Source organism: Miscanthus floridulus, chromosome 10 (assembly GCF_019320115.1).
Source record: "Miscanthus floridulus cultivar M001 chromosome 10, ASM1932011v1, whole genome shotgun sequence".
Taxonomy (NCBI): Eukaryota; Viridiplantae; Streptophyta; class Magnoliopsida; order Poales; family Poaceae; genus Miscanthus; species Miscanthus floridulus.
Genome location: NC_089589.1, coordinates 140,659,419 through 140,679,658, shown reverse-complemented (window position 1 = coordinate 140,679,658; position 20,240 = coordinate 140,659,419). Strand labels below are relative to the sequence as shown.

At 42.8% G+C, this 20,240-nt stretch overlaps 1 pseudogene; it reads left to right on the top strand.

Moving 5' to 3' along the window:
- The first annotated feature begins 10,888 nt into the window (after window positions 1–10,888).
- Window positions 10,889–19,489, top strand: LOC136489838 (probable E3 ubiquitin-protein ligase ARI7; annotated as a pseudogene).
- The last annotated feature ends 751 nt before the right edge of the window (window positions 19,490–20,240 follow it).

Genomic DNA, 20,240 nt, shown 5'->3' with positions numbered 1-20,240 from the left:
ATCCTTTTTGAGAGTGATAGCTAGAAGCAGTACAAATGCTTTGCAAGATGGTGTCTGGCAACAAGTCACAAAAAAAGAAAGAAAGATGGTGTCTGGTCAACGCAGCCCGGCCCGTGTTTGCGTACAGATGCTTTGCAAGTTAGTTTGCTTGCGCCCATACAGGCACCAAAGGCCGAAATAAAAGCCCAGCTCTATCCAGCCCATCCCACTGCGTCGGCCCAACCTCTCCGTCAACACACCCCCACCGTGGCAACTGCCATTGCCATCTCCATCTCCAAGCTGGCCGGCTAGCTAGTCAGAAATTCGATCAGTATCCGAAGTGAACAACAGAACAAAACCAGAGATTATCCGGATTCATTCCTCAAACCGAAGAAGGTACTATTATCGACGGGAGAAAATCGACCGCTGAGCTCAGCGTGCGCCAATAATCGACGAACAAGATCGATCGGACGGCTGTGACGATGAATGGGCATTCTTGCGTAAGCCAGTATATATAGTTTCATTAAGTTTATTTTAGCACAGGAACAAACGAAAGCAAGCGTGAGACGAGGCACGTAAAACGGTACTCCGTTCCAAATTATAATTTTTTTTTTGACCATAAGTTTGACCACTCGTCTTATTTAAATTTTTTTTGTAAACATAGTCAAATTTAAGTTATACTTGAACTTTTGTTAATAAAAAAAGTCACAGCAAAAGAATTGATACTTTGTACAAATTTTTGAATAAGACGAGTGATCAAACTTAGAGTAAAAAAAATCAAATGAATTATAATTTTGAACGGATTTAGTACATTATTATTATTATTATTATTATTATTATTATTATTATTATTATTATTATTATTATAAATAAAAATCCATCCTCTAGATATATATGGTGCGATCGATCGAGCTATAGGATGGATATCTCACATAGCATCACTCATCATAGTAAACGTGTCGGATGCGCGAGCCGTCCATGATGGAGTCCGTGTTCTTGGCGTCCATGAGCTGGGTACCGCCGAGGAAGAGCTGCATGGAGGCCACCGGGACGTCCTTGATCGTGTAGGTCTTGTTTGGATGCGTATGTATTCATCTCAGTCCATATGTGTTAAGTGAATTGAAGTAGAATTAAATTAAATTTTATTCCATTCCACTCTAACACACGTGAGTTCAAATGAATACACATCCATGCAAACAAGACCGCAGATGGTCACGTTAATGGCCCTTTGTCTGCGTACGGTGGTGCTGGCAGCTAGTGTTCCACTCGTCCCGCATTCGTCTTTGGTACCTATATATATACTCCGTGGATCGTTGGAGCGTATGGTAAATGTAAGACCGTAAGGATCTGAATATTATGGTAAGAAAAATATATGGAAAGATTATTCATTGATTGGAATTCGCAATCTTACGTATGGTCATTTTTAAAAAAATGATATACAATTCCATTTCCACATATCTATGCTTTTTATATATGATCATCAACAAAAATAATATATCCTTGTTTAAATTAAAATAGCAGCCCCGGCCCGCGTGTGCATGCATGCACGTTAAGTCTGCTTTGGCCCATACGCATATAAGGCCCAATCCAATAGCAAAACTGACGAACCCCAACTTTCATCGTGATCCGATTTATCTCCCTCATTTATAAAACCGGTTGTTCCCCTCAAAAAAAATTTAATAAAACCGGTTGTTTGACCTCCTTCAACTTTTAACATCCTTTTTTATTTTGATGGTGGTATTGTTAATGTGGCACCACATCAGAGAGAGAGGTAAATTGGACTAGTTAAAAATTCAGGGAGGCAAATTAGACTTATTTTTAAAAAATATAAAAAATTATAAAAATAATTTCAAAAATTTATCCCAATGTTTTTGCATGGAAAAAATAATGCAAGTAAAAAATCATAAAATTTGGCTTACTCTTAGAAATTTCATATAAATTTTGTTTTAGCTTAAAAATTATGAAACCGATTTCCGTTTTTTTCTAAAATAATGCTCTATCTTATGGTGCCTAGTCAAAAATGCTTGAATCTTGGTGGTCTCATTTTGGTACTTATTTGCTAGTACAATCCCTTGTTATTATCTATTATAATTAAACGATGTTGATTGTCTAGACTACGTAGAAGCTCTGGGGAAACTTAATTAAATTCAATAGTTTGTAAAGCTTAATTAAATATATTAAACGAAGGGTGCATTCAAGCATATACATGGCAGGGTGCATGCATCAACGCAAGCTGACACGACTACTTTGAAAATTCAATAGTTTGTAACGACGCACTATTGGTGCTTTTACTTAATTCGAACAATCTACGTCATCCAATCTCTATATAGGAATCCTGCCTACAAAAGCGAGCTAACCATCGTGCCACGTCGCCCGTTAAGCCGTAAGCCATCGGATCGAGCAATCAGGCGATCTGGACCGTCCGATTGCGGGTCAGTTCGGGTGTGGACCCATCCGTTCGCCCGTTAAGATGGAGAACCGGGCGATCGCGAATCATGGCCTCAACGAGGCCAGTACCGAGTACCGACGCCTCCGCCGCCTCCTCCGGCTCCGGCTCCCGCGTGCCCACCGTACGCGCGGTGCCGTGCCGGCACGGGAGGGGCCCGCCGGTGGCCGCCCCCGGCCCTTGCACGGCCGTGCCCCCTCCCCCTCCCCCTGTGGGTGACGCGCGCCACCGCGCCACATCCGCCGCTACCGAGTGTCGACGCGGCCCCCGCGGTTGCCGGCCCCTGCCACGGGCGCGGACACATCTCCCCATCATGGCCGGCTCCCGGCAGGGGCCCTGGGCGGGGCTGCCTGCCGCGCGCCCGCGCCAAGGTAGCAGGGGCCACAGGGCCCCCTCCCATGCTGACCACCAAGCCAGACCTGCGCCGCTTCGGCTCCACCTCATCCCGTTCGCCGCACTGGCCACTCGACGCCTGGCTCCGGCCTCGCCGTGCGCGACGTCAATTGAAGCAAAGCGCTGGTGCGTCGGCCTTGCGGCTCCGGCAACAGATGTGGCGGCAGCACCCATCCATAGGGACTTGAACCTCCGCTGCAACCCATAGAAAAAACAGAGCAGGGCCACCGCGAAGGAATGGCACAGGAACATCGGATGGCCGCCGGCGCAGCTCAGCAACCCAACGGAGCACCGAGCCGCCCGTGGCGCCATGGAGAACAGTAAAGCCCATGACAAGATACAGCTTCCTGCGTCGCAATGGAACGGGTTAAAGATTAAAAAGTCCATATAATCTGTAATTAAACTAGGATTCCTGATAATCTAGGTTTAAAGCTTCATTTTTTTAACAAGGAATGAATCCTTTGTCGATAGTTCAGGATATATGATTTCTATTCTTGCCTTCCTGTAGAAGGTTCTTCTTGCATAGCGACTATTCGTGTTTAGTGATACTGACAAAGCCTCAGGTACTCGATTGGGCATAAGCATGAGTTGTTTTTAATATCCTTTTTGCATATAGCCTTGCAGGTTCAATCATTGCCATGTTTCTGTCTCCTTTTGTTATCAATATGTGAATTTAGATGTTTGTCTTCTATCATACTGTGTAATGTCCAAAAATCGGCAGCTCGCTCATTTTGCAAACTTATTAGGTTGGTGCAAATCTGAATAAAAAAATGATGGTAATTTGAGATACAGTAAAGAAGGATTTGTGCCATCGCCATATGCAGCAATTTCATCAGCCTTCTCAGCTCTCCTGTGTATTCTGATACTTGACAATAGAGGCATCAGAGGTCTGTATTCATCCCTTAGGCCTTTGCAAACTCAAATGTGTTTACATTTTGTGGTTCCTACTATTAATGGTCTAATCAATGTTATGAAATACGATTTTGTCTTACTGATCTTTAAAGCAATACACCCATAACCATGCAGAGGATGAATTGTAGCACTAATCAATACTAGAGACAACTGGAGTCTCATTTGAAGTGCACATGCCATGATCTGTCATCCAGCTGTGTTAAGTGTCATCACTCATGCATACTAGGAATGTTTACAGGGTGTCCTACCGATTGCCCAAAAATAATTTGGTTTTGCTAATGCTTACGCAGGAGTTGTTTGCAATATTCGTTGCAAGTCCTATATATAAAGCATGACGTGTCAAAAAACTTACAAAATATATGTATATAGTGTGTATTCAAAACATTTTGGTAAATCCACCTTATTGTGACCAACATCAGTTTGGTCTGTACCCAACTTCCTGTAATTAGGTCTTTTCCTAAAGGGCGTACCCAGTGCAGAGAGCTCCCGCTCTGTGCGGGGTCTAGGGAAGGGTGTTAGTGGTAAACCTTACCCTCGCCAGTGCAATGCGAGGAGACCGCGACTCGAACCCGGGACCTTTCGGTCACAGACGGTAAGACTCTACCGTTTGCACCAGGCCTGCCTTTCTAATTAGGTTTTTTCTTAAATAAAAAAAACATGAGAAAGAAAAAATAGCTTGAAGCGCAGTTTCCTTTGTCCTTGTTTTCAAGCTTATATATAAACTAAGAACTCAAGTGATTTGTCCATTCAAGAAAAGTATCTTATTTATCGGTGTGCCTTAGATACTAATTTTGCTTTCCATAGGGTCTCAAGCAGTTATGTTTTCTGGATGGCTGAATTATGACAACACTTCTATTTATATCTTTTTTTTCTGGAGGAAACAATCTGATCAAACCACATAGAAGCCATTAGTTTACAGCGTCATGTAACATGATGACCATTTAAACAATAAGCTAGTTGTACTAATTGTCCTGAAAAGGCCTAATCTTATTTATCGACTTCAATTTGAATGTTTCTTAAGCAACATTTCCGTCAATTATAACCTAGAGCAGCTATTTTCCCGCATCCTCCAAACTAATTTCAGATTTGAAGTCCATAATTTTAATTACTTATGTGCTTCCTGTTTGCAGGTTCAAACGCACGCCATGCACTTTTTCAGAATGCTATGGTTCAAGTAAAATAGCTACATAGTACTTCTAATTAAGCAATACGATAAAAAAGGGGAGCCACAACCTCCCATTTGGCTATGAAGTTCACAATACAAGCTCCCATTCTAAAATATAAAACACAAGAAAATACAGTAGTTTTTTTTCAGTTATGGAACATTTGTCCAAAAGTGTAAGCTTGTATTTAAGAAAGGTTATTCAATTGCATTGGTTGACCTGGAGTTATACTGTTAAATGGTTGCCACTATAGCTTCTTCTCTGGCTGATCTATTTGGCCATCCTTCTGTAAGAGGCAACATATACTTGCAAGATCTCAAGGCCTGGCCCGACATTATGATTATCGTTGTATTCTTGATTCACAGCTCCGTTGCAACAAATGGAAACTTTGGCCTAATCCAAAGCCACTTATGCCTAGACTATAAAAACCTTTTGACAATTGAGGAAGGCTTCAGCAAGACGACGGCCAAAGAGACACCAAGGACGACAAAGATGCGCTCGAGGTCAAATACTGGGCCTGCGCGGCAAGGCCGCGCAGCACTTTCTAGTTACAATATATAACGAAAGCTTCTTAGCACCAAAATTAGTCCATCGAGATTTAAAAAATTTCAAGCTACGCATCATAAGATGACGCACCAAAATGCATCATGCTAGAACCAGAACCTTTTTCTCAACCTTAAGGGTTAAGGAAAAAAAAATAGTGAACAGATTAGACTCTGACATTTGATGACCCATCCACCGTACCATCAGGCTCTAGGAAATGGCAACCCAACGATAAACGCAAGGCTCCCCACAACTGCTTCCATTGATCAAATAAACTTGTTTCATACTTAGAGCATCTCCAAGAGTTCCCTAAAACCCCTCCTAATCTTTGGTTTTTAGAAAGATGAGAAAAAAAAACCCTCTCCAACAACTCCTAATCTTAACTCCTAAAATTTATACACTTCGGAAAAACCGAGCCAATCCGCGTAACTTTACACGCTCCTCTGCCTCCGCGTATCCTTCTCTCCGTTTTCTTCGCGCCGTGATTTGGCGCAGCTTCCCTCCCTTCGCGCCCTTCTTTTGCCGCGCCTTCTCTCCCTTAGCGCGCTCCTCCATCGCCAGCAGAGAGATCGCTCCTCCATCGCCGCACCAGAGAGATCGCTCCTCCAGTTCCTCGATCAACGCCGCCGCGGAAGAGGTACGTACTCCGATCAAACCGTTTTTCCATGGGGTTTCTGCGCCGCCGCCATGGCTTCGTGTCGGCCTCTGCTGCCGCTAGGTTTTGCCCGTCGCTAGGTTTTGCCATATCTAGGTTTGGCCGCTATGTTTGCCGCGGATGGCTGCCGGCGTGCGGTCAGGCGGTGCTATCCTGGTGCATGCGGTAGCTGCTGATGGTGTCGCGCGGTGCTATCCCTGTTAAAAGGAAAAATAGCAATGCGTGATGGGGTTTTAGGGAACTCTTGGAAATGCTCTTAGCTCATAGTTAAAAGGAAAAATCCTTCTAACCCCGTTCAACTGTTAGGGTAGTTTGACTTACCTCCTTCAACTAGAAATCAGATCCTCAAATTATTGAAACCATCTAAATTAAAGAAACCCTATGATTTACACCTCTGAGGCCTTCCGCGGTGTGTAGGCGATGCTCAAAAAATAATGGGCCCCACAACCAAGAATAGGCACCGGTGCTTCCTATCTTGCAGTGCGGTGCAGCTTGTGGCATCACTTATAGGGTCCACTAGATATAGTAAAAAAATCAATAAAGAAAGGTTAAGGACATCGGATTGGTGGTTGGTAGGAAAGAGGCATGCAGAGTTTTCACTTGTTTAATCAGCAGGCACCGGTGCTATCCTGGTTCACTTGGCGATGGCATTTTGGAGCACCGATCTTCTTTTTCTACTTGGGGCATCACTTGAAGCTCACAATGCGGAAGGCCTGAGCGGTCCTGGCTAACGTCACTCACGCCAACCATCCTACGTGGTGTCACGTCAGCCACGAGGGAGGTAAATCGGATTTTTAAAATGAATTAGGAGGTCAATTATACTTTATAAAAAGGTTATATAACAATTTTTCAAAAATATTATCCAGATATTTTAATATATGCTTGGATGACCATCTTACTAGTAATCAAATTACCAATCCTAGGTATAGATGTGGGCCCAGGGCTCGAAGATTTTTCGGAAGTAAAAGCGGGGAATGCAATAATTTAGTTACAAAGCTGATCGGTTTCACCAAATCATAACGATATCCACGAGGGTTTGTTTGGAAGCAAAATCCTCTGGTCAACAATATTTTAGGAGAGTCCGCGTAGCACCCGCAACTCTAACCATTCGCCCATGTAGACAGGCGAACGCGGTGAGGGCGGCGGCTGCGTCAGGAAGAAAAGAAGCACGGACGATGGCGATGGCGATGGCGAGAATGGCCCAAGAAAGAGATGCCGGATCGCCGCCGCTTCAACAGTGGACAATGGCCAGACTGGAGACGACACGGGACATTACATCATAAACGCTGACGAGATCGACGATAACGGCGACTGCACCGGTGAGGATTTGATCTACTACTACAGCGATGATGACGCGGAGACGGAGGTCGACGATGCTAATGCGGTGGAACCCGCCGAGCTGAGGTACGTACATCGTTCTGAGCCAGGATGATTATGAGGATTCATTCCTCAAACCGAACAAGATACTATTATCGTCAGGTGAAAATCGACCGGCCCGAGAGCGCAACGTGCGCCAATAATCGACGAACAAGATCGATCGGACGGCCGTGACGACGAACGGGCATTCTTGCGTAAGTCGTATGGGGTTTCATTAAGTTTATTTTAGCACAGGAACAACCGAAAGCAAGCGCAAAACGACGCACGTAACGGTACATTATTATTATTATATTATATATATGATATATATATATATATATATATATATATATATATATATATATATATATATATATATATATAAAATAAAAATCCATCGTCTAGATATATATGGTCCGAGCTAGACGATCGATATCTGACGTGTCATCACTCATCGTAGTAGACGAGTCGGATGCGCGAGCCCTGCACGATGGAGTAGTCCTCCGTGTTCTTGTCGTCCATGAGCTCGCTACCGCCGATGAAGAGCTGCATGGAGGCCACCGGGACCTCCTTACGCTTGCCGATCGCCTCCTTGATCTCCTTTACCGTGGCGAAGTACCACACCTGGAGGGTGAACTCCTCCACCTTCCCGTCCCTCCTCGTGTAGATCGTCACGTCCATCGATCGCCCTTTGGCTACGTACGATGGTAGTGCTGGCAGTGTTCTACTCGTGCCCTCCATGCGTTTTTGGTACCTATATATATACTCCGTGGAACGTTGGAGCGTACATGGTAAATGTAGGACCGTAAGGATCTGAATGTTATGGTAAGAAAAATATATAGAAGGATTATTCATTGATTGGAATTGGCAATCCATCTTACATATGGTAATAATTATTGTACTCTGCTTGTGTGCATTTTCTAGATCGTCACGTCCGTCGCCTTTGGCTACATTGGTGCCTGCGCGCATTTTGGTAAGTAATTGTATATGGTGCCGTGCCGTGAACCTTTGGTGTGTATGGTAAGTGTAGGAAGGATCAGAATGTTATGGTAACAAAAATATATAGAAGGATTCGTTGATTGGAATTCGGAATCCATCCACTACATGGTAATTTCAAAAATAATATACGATTCCAATTCCATCTCTGTACTTTTATTATTTATGGTCATCGACAAAAATAAATAAACTTTGTCATCAAGTTTTTTCTATATATATATAGAAGGATTGTTCATTGATTGGAATTCGCAATCCATCTTACATATGGTCATTTTTCTAAAAAAAAATAATATAGGATTCCATTTCCATATATCTATACTCTTTATATATGATGATCATCAACAAAAATAATATATTTTTGTTTAAATTAAAATAGGAGCCCGGCCCGCGTGTGCATGCATGCAAGTTTTTCTCAACTCAGGCCCAATCGAAAAAGCACAGCATACGAACCTGTGATACTTCAGGCCACAACCTTTTTCTCAACTCAACTCAAATATGCATGCTGGAACCAAAAACTTTTTCACAACCTAGGTACAAAAAAAAATTGCGTATAGATTTCTCTGTGACATTCGAATGGCAACGCAACAAGAGAAGCGAGGCCCCGCACAACTGCTGCTCATCATAGACCATCCCCTGGCGTCCGCAATACTCACGCTTTGCCAGGTAGCCTCGCGACTCGCTTCGCCCACGGAGAGCCGCCGCCGCCGCCGCCGCCGCCACCGCCACCGCCACCGCCCCCGCCTCCACCACCGTTGCTTCCCCTCCCTTCCCCCTCCGGCATTTTGCCGGAGGCTGGAGAGAGTAGGGATCCATCGTTTTAATAAGTTTTTCTAGTAAATCGAGTCATTTAGGGTTAGGGTTTCTCCATGCTAAATTGCTTGGTACTGGGGATTTATCTCCTCCTCTCCCCCGGCGACGAAGAGGGGGCAAGATGGATTCGTTTTCTCCATGGCGGCTCTGTGGAAGATGAGGGTGACAATGGCGTCAGTAACTTCCTCGGCTTGATGACATGGAAACTTGGCTTTCTGGACGACGACATCAAGGCGGAGATGATGTCGCCGCCATGGAATAATTTTCTGTGTTCTCTTCTCCGTTTTGTTGTGGTTAGATCTAAGCACGATGAAGGACTAGGGAGAATAATTTTTAACTCAGTCTTCCTTATTCTTCGGTGGCAGAAAGAAGAAGTTTCTCCACTTCGCCTGCAGGAATGTTGACCATCGTTCGTTGGGCATCTGTTCTCATGCCTTTTGCTGAGTATTTGCCTGTGCAGTCATCCATACAAATCGTCATACATGTTTGGAGTTGAGATTTTGAGCTATACAAAACGTGGATACAATTTAGTTGATCAGTTTCAGGATATACATAGTGTATTCCAGAGTACTTTGTAACGTGATGATGATATCCTCACCTATAATCTAATATAATTCTTCTTTCATCTAAAAAATTGCTGCTCATCATAGTTAAAAGGGGGAAATCCTTCTAACCCTCACCTCCAAGAAACTCCCTATATCCTTTCCATTTATGGACTTGCTAGCGCTTGGATGTCCGATCCGGAGTGCTAGCGTCGGATGGTGCCACTTGCACAAGACAAATGGAGCCCGCGCCTCCTGTTTTTCGCGCGCCCCACCACATGGGCCCCCACTCCCGCGCCCGTCTACACTCGGACATCACCCAGCAGTGGGCCCACGCCGCCTGGACATCACCCAGCAGCTGCAGCAGGTAGGTTTCATTGCAACATGTGCAACACCGGATATACTTTTGCAACACCCAGGTGAAACACTTGCAACATATGTTCGAAATAACTAAAATACTTGCACCATACGTCTGAAACACTTGCAAAATATGATAAATAACCTGAAACACGTGTGAAGCCACTGCAAACATATGCAACACTCAGATGAAACACTTGCAACATAAGTCCGAAACAGCTAAAACACTTGCAACATACGTCTGAAACACTTGCAAAATATGAGAAAAAACTTGCAAACACGTGTGAAGCCTTTGCAAACATCCAGATGAAAAAGCAACATACGTAAGAAACACTTGAAACATAAGCTTGCAACATCCAGATCTACTTTTGCAATATCCAGATGAAACACTTGCAATATACGTCTAATACAAATGAAACATTTGAAACATACATGTATAGCCATTGCAACATGTGCAACATCCGGATCTACTAATTCACAAAAAAAACATCCAGATCTACTTTTGTAACATTTCGATCTACTTTTGCAAAATCGATATAAAACACTTGCAACATACTTCTAAAACACCGAACATACATTTGCAACATGCGCTTTCAGTGCAACATCTCCTTGCCGCTTGGGCGAATGGAGGCTCGTCGGCACGTGATGGTCATCAGTGTGCTCGCCGGCCATGTAGTTCTAGGCAGCGGTGCACAGAGGGTGGGTGTGGGAGCGGCAAGGGACGGTGGTGGCACAGATGGTGGGTGGGCTGCGCGTGGAGGTCACCGGTGTGCTTGCCAATGGTGTGGAGCTCACCAGTGGCGCAGAGTGGGTGGTGTGTAGCTCGCCGGACGGCCACACGGCGCGATGAAGCAGTGACGGCACGAGGCGCATTTGGGAGACAACTGTTTTTTGGGGGGAAGGCGGCGTCCGGACGGACAAGCGCCCACACCACAGCATTTCCGTTCAATTTACTAGGAATAGAGATTTTGGTGAAAAATACTATCCAACGGCTTCTTTATTTGTGTATCAAAATATAGCATCTTCTATTCCGGAATCCGGATTTCTCGCTAGCCAGAAATAGAAAACAAGAATGTAGAAAAAAAAAACCTTGGAGATGCTCAGGGTAGTTTGATTCAACTAGAAAACCAGATGTTTGTTACTCCTCCAATTATTGAAACTGTCTGAGCGGTTTTGGCTAATGTGATCCACGTCAACCATTCTACGTGACGCCACACCAGCCACTAAGAAGGTAAATCGGACTTTTACGATTAATCTGGGAGGTCAATTAGACTTTATAAACAGATTATAGATATAAATTTTCAAAAAAAATATCCAAATATTTTAATATATATTTGGATCACCACTATACTAGTAATCAAACAATAGATTTTTACTCACATGCCGTTATCCATAATTCGCTTTGAGTTTACCAATCCTAGGTATAGATGTTGGTCCAGGGCTCGAAGATTTTTCGGATGTCAAAGCGGGGAATGCAATAATTTAGTTACAAAGTTGATCGGTTTTCACCAAATTGTAACGATATCCATGAGAGTTTGTTTGGAAGCAAAATCCTCTGGTCAACAATATTTTAGGAGAGTCCGCATAGCACCCGCAACTCTAACCATTCGCCCTGGCGGCGCGGCATGTAGAAAGGCGAACGCGGTGAGGGCGGCGGCTGCGTCAGGAAGAAAAGAAGCACGCACGACGGCGATGGCGAGAATGGCCCAAGAAAGAGATGCCGGATCGCCGCCGCTTCAACAGTCGACAATGGCCAGACTAGAGACGACACGGGACATTACATCATAAACGCTGACGAGATCGACGATAACGGCGACTGCACCGGTGAGGATTTGATCTACTACTACAGCGACGATGACGCGAAGACGGAGGTCGACGATGCTAATGCGGTGGAACACGCCGAGCAGAGGTACATCATTTGAGCCAGGATGATATTGGGGGCTGCTACGGTCCGACGATCGGACGATACCCCGCGCCGGCAAAAGCGCGCGAAAAATAATTTTGGAGGACAGTAGCGCGCACTAGGGGCCAGATGCCTGGGATAGGCTGTCCCATCGCGCAGGCCCACGTCACTCTCAGCTTGCGTACGTATGCAGCGACTTTCAACCAACTACAAAAAGTCATAAATTCTAAAACAAATATTCAAATTAAACTCCGATTGTACCATCGAGTTTCTTGTAATAAATCCTTCAAAACAAGATCTCATATGAATATATATTTAGATAAAATTTTATTAACGAACATTTGTCTTACGAAGATTGAACATTTTTCTTTTATTGAGCAGAGACGATATTCTAGATTCACGACCATCTTCGTAAGAAAAATGTTCTTAGTTTAGAAGAACAATATTCTAGTTTAAGGTTCATGAAATTGATATTATATTATACATAAAATAAATAAATATGTACAATACATAAATAAAAAGTAGTAAAATATAGAGCAAAGCATAAGAAAAAAATAAAAATACGTAATAGAGAAAAATTTTAAAGAACATCACATAGATACTTTTTAAACATTCTAAAATATACTATAGAATATCACAAGTATGCTAGATGAACATCACTAAATACATTATAGAACATCGCATATATATTACGTGAACATCACTAGATACATTATAAAACATCACATGTATACTACGCAAACATAGCATGTATATTACGTGAACATCACAAAATATATCACAGAACATCACATGTATACTACGTGAACATCATAAAATACATCCCAAAACATCACATATATAATACGTGAACATCACAAAAAATATCATATAATATCGTGTGTATACCATGTGAACATCATATGTATATTACATAAACATCATGAAAATATAATAGAACATCACATGTATACTACGTGAACATTACAAAATACACCATAGAACACCATATGTATAATACGTGAACATCACAAAATATATTATCGAGGATCATTATATACTACGTGAACATTACAAAATAAATGATAGAACATTTAATGAAATAAAAAAATTAAAAAGTAAACATGAAAAATAATTAATAATGATAAAATAGAAAAAGGGAAAATAAAAAGGCTATAGAAAACATAAAGACAAAAGGAAAAAAGGAAAAAGAAATAAAAACAAAAAGAATAAAACATAGAAAAAAGTAAAATAAACAAAGTAATTAATTATAGTGAAAGCAAAACACAAATAAAAGAAAGATACAAATAAAAAATGAAAATTATAATAATAATTCACATAAAACAAAAAGAAAAATAAATTATGGATGAAAAGAAAAAGAATAAGAAAAAATAAAGAAAAGAACAAGAAAAAAGAAAGAAAAAGAAAAGAAAAGAAAAAGAAAGAAAAATGAAAGGAAAAAAATGAAAAAATATAACAAAATAAAAACATGATTAGAAAATAAACAAGAAATAAAAAGAAGCTAAATAAAAAGAGAAAGAAAACATATGAAAGGAAAATGAAAAAGATAAAAAGAAAAAAGGAATAAGAAAAAGAAAACAAAAGAAAAATAAAAAGAAATGAAAAATAAAATAAAATAAAATAAAAAGAAAACATACGTACTTACCAACCTACGCTGGGAAATCAAAACAATCGCGCATTCATGTGGGCCACGGGGGCTCCGTCCGCACAGCCCGCCGCGAGGGAAAAACGCCGCGCGGGAAAATCATCGGCCGACGGTTCTTTGGATGATATCCGCGCGCAAAGGGAGGACAAGGCCAGCACCGGTCGTCCATCGACGAGAGCGGCGGCAGGGTCATGTGGTGCCCCGGCCGCGGGTGCTCCCGCGCCGTGGAGTTTGTCGGCTGCACCGGCGACGCGACGGACGTGTTCTGCGAGTGCGTGCACGGCTTCTGCTGGAGCTGCGGTGAGGAGGCGCACCGGCCGGTGTCGTGCGACACGGTGCACGCGTGGCTGGCCAAGAACATGTCCGACTCAGAGACGACAAACTGGGTGCTGACTAACACCAAGCACTGCCCCAAGTGCCGACGGCCGATCGAGAAGAACCAGGGGTGCAACAACATGACATGTAGGCCCCCCTACAACCACCGTTTCTGCTGGATCTGCCTACAATCATTGGGACGCAGTCACATCGTCTGCGATGGCAACCGGGCACGGCCGGACAAGGTCAACGCCGGCGGCGGCTGTTGAGGTATGATCCAAATTCAAGCTTGGGTCAAAGCGAAGCGGCCTATTAGCGTTAAGAGGGACTACACCATCTATTAGTTCTGTATTGCTAAAAGACGAGGGTGTGGGGTTTTTCGCATCTATATATATTTTATGTAAGCCATCGTCTTGGAATAAGAAAAGTTGTAAATCCCCGATGTTTGTAGCCTCACCCGATATAGTGAAGATTTACTGGCTGGTGCCCTTGGTTTTTTCCCTTCCACCTTGGGTGGGTTTTTCACGTTAAATCTCGTGTCCCCTGTGCTTAATCTACTGTTCTTCGTCGTTTATATTGCCTATCATTTCTAACAAGTGGTATCAGAGATTGATTTGACCTTAGGGTTTCACGATGGCATCAATGAAGTTTGATCTACCGCTGCTAGATTACAAGATGAGATTTGCACTGTGGTAAGTCAAGATACGGGCGATTCTGGCACAATCTTCGGATCTTGATGAGGCGCTGGACGGTTTCGGAGGAAAAGGACAGAAGTCATGGACCGCTGAAGAGAAGAAGAAGGATCGTAACGCTCTGTCTCTGATTCAACTTCATCTACATATTGATATTTTGCAAGAAGTGTTGTAGGAGAAAACTGCTGCAAAACTTTAGCTCAAGCTGGAATCGATCTATATGTCCAAGGATCTAACTAGTAAGATGCATGTGAAGATAAAGTTGTTCACGCACAAGCTGCAAGAAGGTGGTTCGATGATGAACCACTTATCAATCTTTAAGGAGATAGTTGCCGACCTAGTGTCGATGGAGGTAAAATAAGATGATGATGAATTAGCTCTTCTATTGTTATGCTCACTGTCTACTTCGTTTGCAAATTTTCAAGATACCATACTATTAAGCCGTGATGAACTAACCCTTGCGGAAGCATATGAGGCCCTCCAGACGAGGGAGAAGATGAAAGGTATGGTTCAGTCTGATGTGTTGCCCTCCAAGGGTAAAGTGTTGCAGGTTAGAGGTAGGTCCAAGCAGAAAACCTACAACAGCAATAATAATCGAGACAAGAGCAAGAACGGTAAAGGTCGTTCGAAGTCCAGAGGCAGGGATAAGTTCTGAAGGTATTGTAAGAAAAATACTTATGTTATTGAGGATTATTGGAAGCTACAGAATAAGGAGAAAAGAAACGGTACGTATAAACCAAAAAATAAATCCGATGATGATGGTACGGCCTCTGTTGTCTCCATTGTTGATAATTCTAATTTAGGAGATGTTCTGGTTGTTTTTGCTGGTTGTGTTGCTGGTCGTGATGAATGGATACTTGATTCGTCGTGCTCGTTTCATATATGCTCTAACAGAGATTGGTTCAATTCTTACAAGTCTGTGCAGAGTGGAGATGTCATGCGTATGGGAGATAACAACACACGTGAGATCGTAGGCATTGGCTCTGTTAAGATCAAGATACATGATGGCATGATACGCACACTGAAAGATGTGAGACACAAATCAGAGATGGCCAGAAATCTCATCTCCCTTAGCACACTTGATTTTGAGGGGTACAGACACTCCGGTTCTGGTGGAGTGTGTAAGGTATCAAAAGGCTCTCTCATTCATATGATAGGTGATATGAATTCTGTAAAGTTATATGTTCTTAGAGGAAGTACTTTACATGGTTCCGTCACTGCTGCTACTGTTTATAATGATGAACCAAGTAAAACTAATCTCTGACATATGCGTCTTGGACATATGAGTGAACTTGATATGGCAGAATTGATCAAGAGAGACTTACTGGATGGCTGCACTATGGGTAAGATGAAGTTCTATGAGCACTGTGTTTTTGGTAAGCACAAGAGGGTAAAATTCAATGCATCTGTTCATACCACCAAAGGTACACTTGATTATGTACATGCTGATTTGTGGGGGGCCATCTCGTAAGCCCTCTTATGGTGGTGCTCGTTACATGCTTACCATTATTGATGATTACTCTAGAAAAGTGTGGTCTTATTTTCTGAAAAATAAAGATGATATTTTTGCTGCTTTTAAAGAGTGGAAAGTTATGATAGAAAGGCAAACTGAAAAGAAGGTAAAATTGCTTCATACTGACAATAGTGTTGAATTCTGTTCGGATGCTTTTAATGATTACTGCAAGGAAGAAGGCATTGTTAGGCACCACACCATCCTATACACTCCTCGGTAGAATGGTGTGGCTGAGCGCATGAACCGAACCATCATCTCGAGGGCTCGTTGCATGCTGTCCAATGCTCGTATGAACAGGTGTTTTTGGGCTGAGGCTGCTAACACCGCCTGTTACTTGATCAACCGGTCACCTTCTATCCCACTTAATAAGAAAACTCCCATTGAGGTATGGTCTGGTATGCCTGCTGATTATTCACAGTTGAGAGTTTTCGGTTGCACTGCTTATGCTCATGTTGATAATAGAAAGCTAGAACCTAGAGCCATTAAGTGTCTATTTCTTGGTTATGGTTCTGGAGTTAAAGAATATAAGTTATGGAATTCTGAAACTAAAAGGACTTTCATGAGCAGGAGCATTGTTTTCAATGAATCTATTATGTTTAATGACAGCTTGTCCACAGATGTTTCACCAGTTGGTTCTGATGAGGAGCAGGAACATGTTAGCGTGCAGGTGGAGCACGTAGATGATCAGGAAACTGAAATTGTTGATAACAATGTTCATGATATTGTTCAACAATCACCTCCTGTTTTGCAGCCTCAAAATCAGTCTATTGCAGATCACAAAACAAAGAGGAGTTGTGGACCTCGTCCACGTTTAATTGAGGAATGTGATATTGTTCATTATGCCTTTAGTTGTGCTAAACAGGTTGAGAACATTCATGAGCCGGCTACGTACACTGAAGCTGTTGTTTCTAGTGACCGCAAGAAGTGGATTTCCGCTATGCAATAAGAGATGCAGTCACTTGAGAAAAATGGCACATGGGATGTTGTGCGCTTGCCTAAACACAAGAAGATCGTTCGTTGTAAATGGATCTTCAAAAGAAAGGAGGGTTTGTCTCCTAGTGAGCCTCCAAGATCTAAGGCAAGGTTAGTAGCAAAATGTTTCAATTAGATTCCTGCGTTGATTATAATGATGTGTTCTCTCCAGTTGTAAAGCATAGTTCAATTCATACATTTTTCGGTATTGTTGCTATGCGAGATCTTGAGCTTGAGCAGTTAGATGTAAAAACTGCGTTTCTACATGGATAGCTCGAGGAGGAGATATACATGGACCAGCCAGAAGGGTTCATAGTACCTGGTAAGGAGGATCATGTTTGCAAATTAAAGAGGTCCTTATATGGTTTGAAACAGTCTCCTCGTCAATGGTATAAAATGTTTGATTCTTTTATGATGTCACATGGTTTTAAGAGGTCTGAATTTGATAGTTGTGTGTACATTAAATTTATTGATGGATCACATATATATTTGTTGTTATATGTTGATTGCTGCCAAGAGCAAGAAAGAAATCACTATGTTGAAGAAACTGTTGAGTAGTGAGTTTGAGATGAAGGATCTTGGTGCTACTAAGAAGATTCTAGGTATGGAAATTACAAGAGACAGAAATTCGGGTTTGTTATTTCTTAGTCAGCAAAGTTACATTAAGAAAGTTCTTCATCGTTTCAACATGCATGATACAAAATCTGTTAGTACGGATGAGGATTTTGAGTACATGTCAAGAGATCCATATTCTAGTGCTGTTGGTTCTTTGATGTATGCCATGGTTTGCTCGCGTCCTGATTTATCATTTGCTATGAGTTTGGTTAGTAGATACATGGCTAATCCTGGTAAAGAACATTGGAAGACTGTTCAGTGAATTTTTAGGTACCTTCGTAGCACAACAAATGCTTGTTTGAAGTTTGGCAGGACTAATAAGGGACTCACTAGCTACGTGGATTCAGATTTTGGTGCTGATTTGGATAAGAGGAGATCTCTCACGGGTTAAGTGTTCACTGTTGGTGGTTGTGCTGTGAGTTGGAGGGCAACATTGCAGCCCGTTGTTGCCCTATCTACCACTAAAGCAGAATACATGGCTATTGCTGAAGCATGTAAAGAATCAGTTTAGTTGAAAGGTTTGTTTGCTGAGCTTTGTGGAGATGATTCTTGCATTAATTTATTTTGTGACAGTCAAAGTGCTATATGTCTCACTAAAGATCAGATGTTCCATTAGAGAACGAAGCACATTGATGTCAAATACCATTATGTTCGCGCTGTGGTCGTGTAAGGTAAGCTAAAGATATGCAAGATAAGCACGCATGATAATCTTGCTGATATGTTGGCAAAGCCAGTTCCTGTTGCTAAGTTTGAGCTTTACTCAAGCTTAGTTGATATAAATGTTTAGCCCAAGAGGCTATTTGGCACCGAAAATATTTCTTTGTTGTTTTAGGGTGAAGGTTTATTTTATGCTATAACAAGGAATTTGTCTTAAGGTGGAGTTTGTTGAGCTATGATCCAAATTCAAGCTTGGGCCGAAGCGAAGCGGTCCATTAGCGTTAAGAGGGACTACACCAGCTATTAGTTCAGTATTGCTAATAGACGATGGTGTGGGGGGTTTTTTCCATCTATATATATTTCATGTAAGCCGTCGTCCTGGGATAAGAAAAGTTGTAAATCTCTGACGTTTGTAGCCTCACTCGGTTTTCCACGTTAAAATCTCGTGTCCCCTGTGCTTGATCTACTTTTTTTTGTTGTTTGTATTGCCAATCGTTTCTAACAGCGGCAAGGACGAGTGACGGCGGGAGCAAGCCAAGGCGTCGTTGGACAGGTACCTGTACCACTACGAGCGCTGGGCGGCCAACCACACGTCGCTGCAGAAGGTTTTCAAGAACATGGCCGACCTGGAGCGCTCGGGGCTGGAGAAGATGGCGGTCAAGATGCACGTCCCGGCCAGCGATCTGGGGTTCCTGACCAAGGCGTACGAGCAGGTCGCCGACTGCCGGCGAGTCCTGCGGTGGGCGCACGCGTACGGCTACTTCCTGGACCCCAAGCGTGACGCCATCAAGCGCAACCTGTTCGACCAACTTCAGAAAGACGCCAACATGTCGCTGGAGCGCCTGCACGGCTGCACCGAGGTGGAGATGATGGAGCTCTACGCCGGCGACGCGGTCGACGTCGCCGAGAGGTACAAGAGCTACAAAAAGAAGCTTGAGAGCCTCACCCAGGTGGCGCGGCACTACTTCGAGAACCTCGTGAAAGCGTTGGAGACCAACCTGGCCTAGGTGGAGACGGCCGAGTAGGGCATACCCATGCTATCTTTCATCAGATTTATCGCATTCAAGACTTAATTCGTGTGTTATTCAGTTTACCTTCATTCACTCATTCTTTTGTGTCGTTTTGGAAAAACTAGAAGCATACCCCCACGCATTCCCACGGAAATTGCAGATGATTTAGAGTTTCATTAGACTCTCTCTCTCTCTCTCTCTCTATATATATATATATATATATATATATATATATATATATATATATATACACACACACTTATACGAAGGAATAAGCTATTATAAATTAATTCTAGTGGATAAAAAAAATACTTGTGTGTCTTGCTGACGTGGACATCCAAAATTACATGTGCTAGTGGGTTTTAATCAAGGTTTTAAATCTCCGGCTAAGCCTCTTAGCTGCTGACCTCCTCAGCAGCTAAGCGCAGCTATAGTCGGAGATAGCTGCAGTGTTTTTGCAAAAAAAAAAAAACACATGACCTTGGCATAAGTTGATAAGCATTAGTAATTGATTCATAATCAGTTCATAGGAGTACATCGTAGCCTAACAAAATATGGAAACATCACCGTTGGTGCTGAGCGGAGGAAGGATGTGACTATGTGAGCACTGAACAGAGAAGAAGCTTGCCAGATTGTTGTGCCATGGTGTCGCCGTTGGTGCTACTACTGCAGTGCTTCCACGCTCAGCTACCTCCAAAGCCGCTGCCGCCGCCGGTCGGTTTCTCCGCTCAAAGCAGCCGCCGCCGGCGGCCTCTCCTCTCGACCC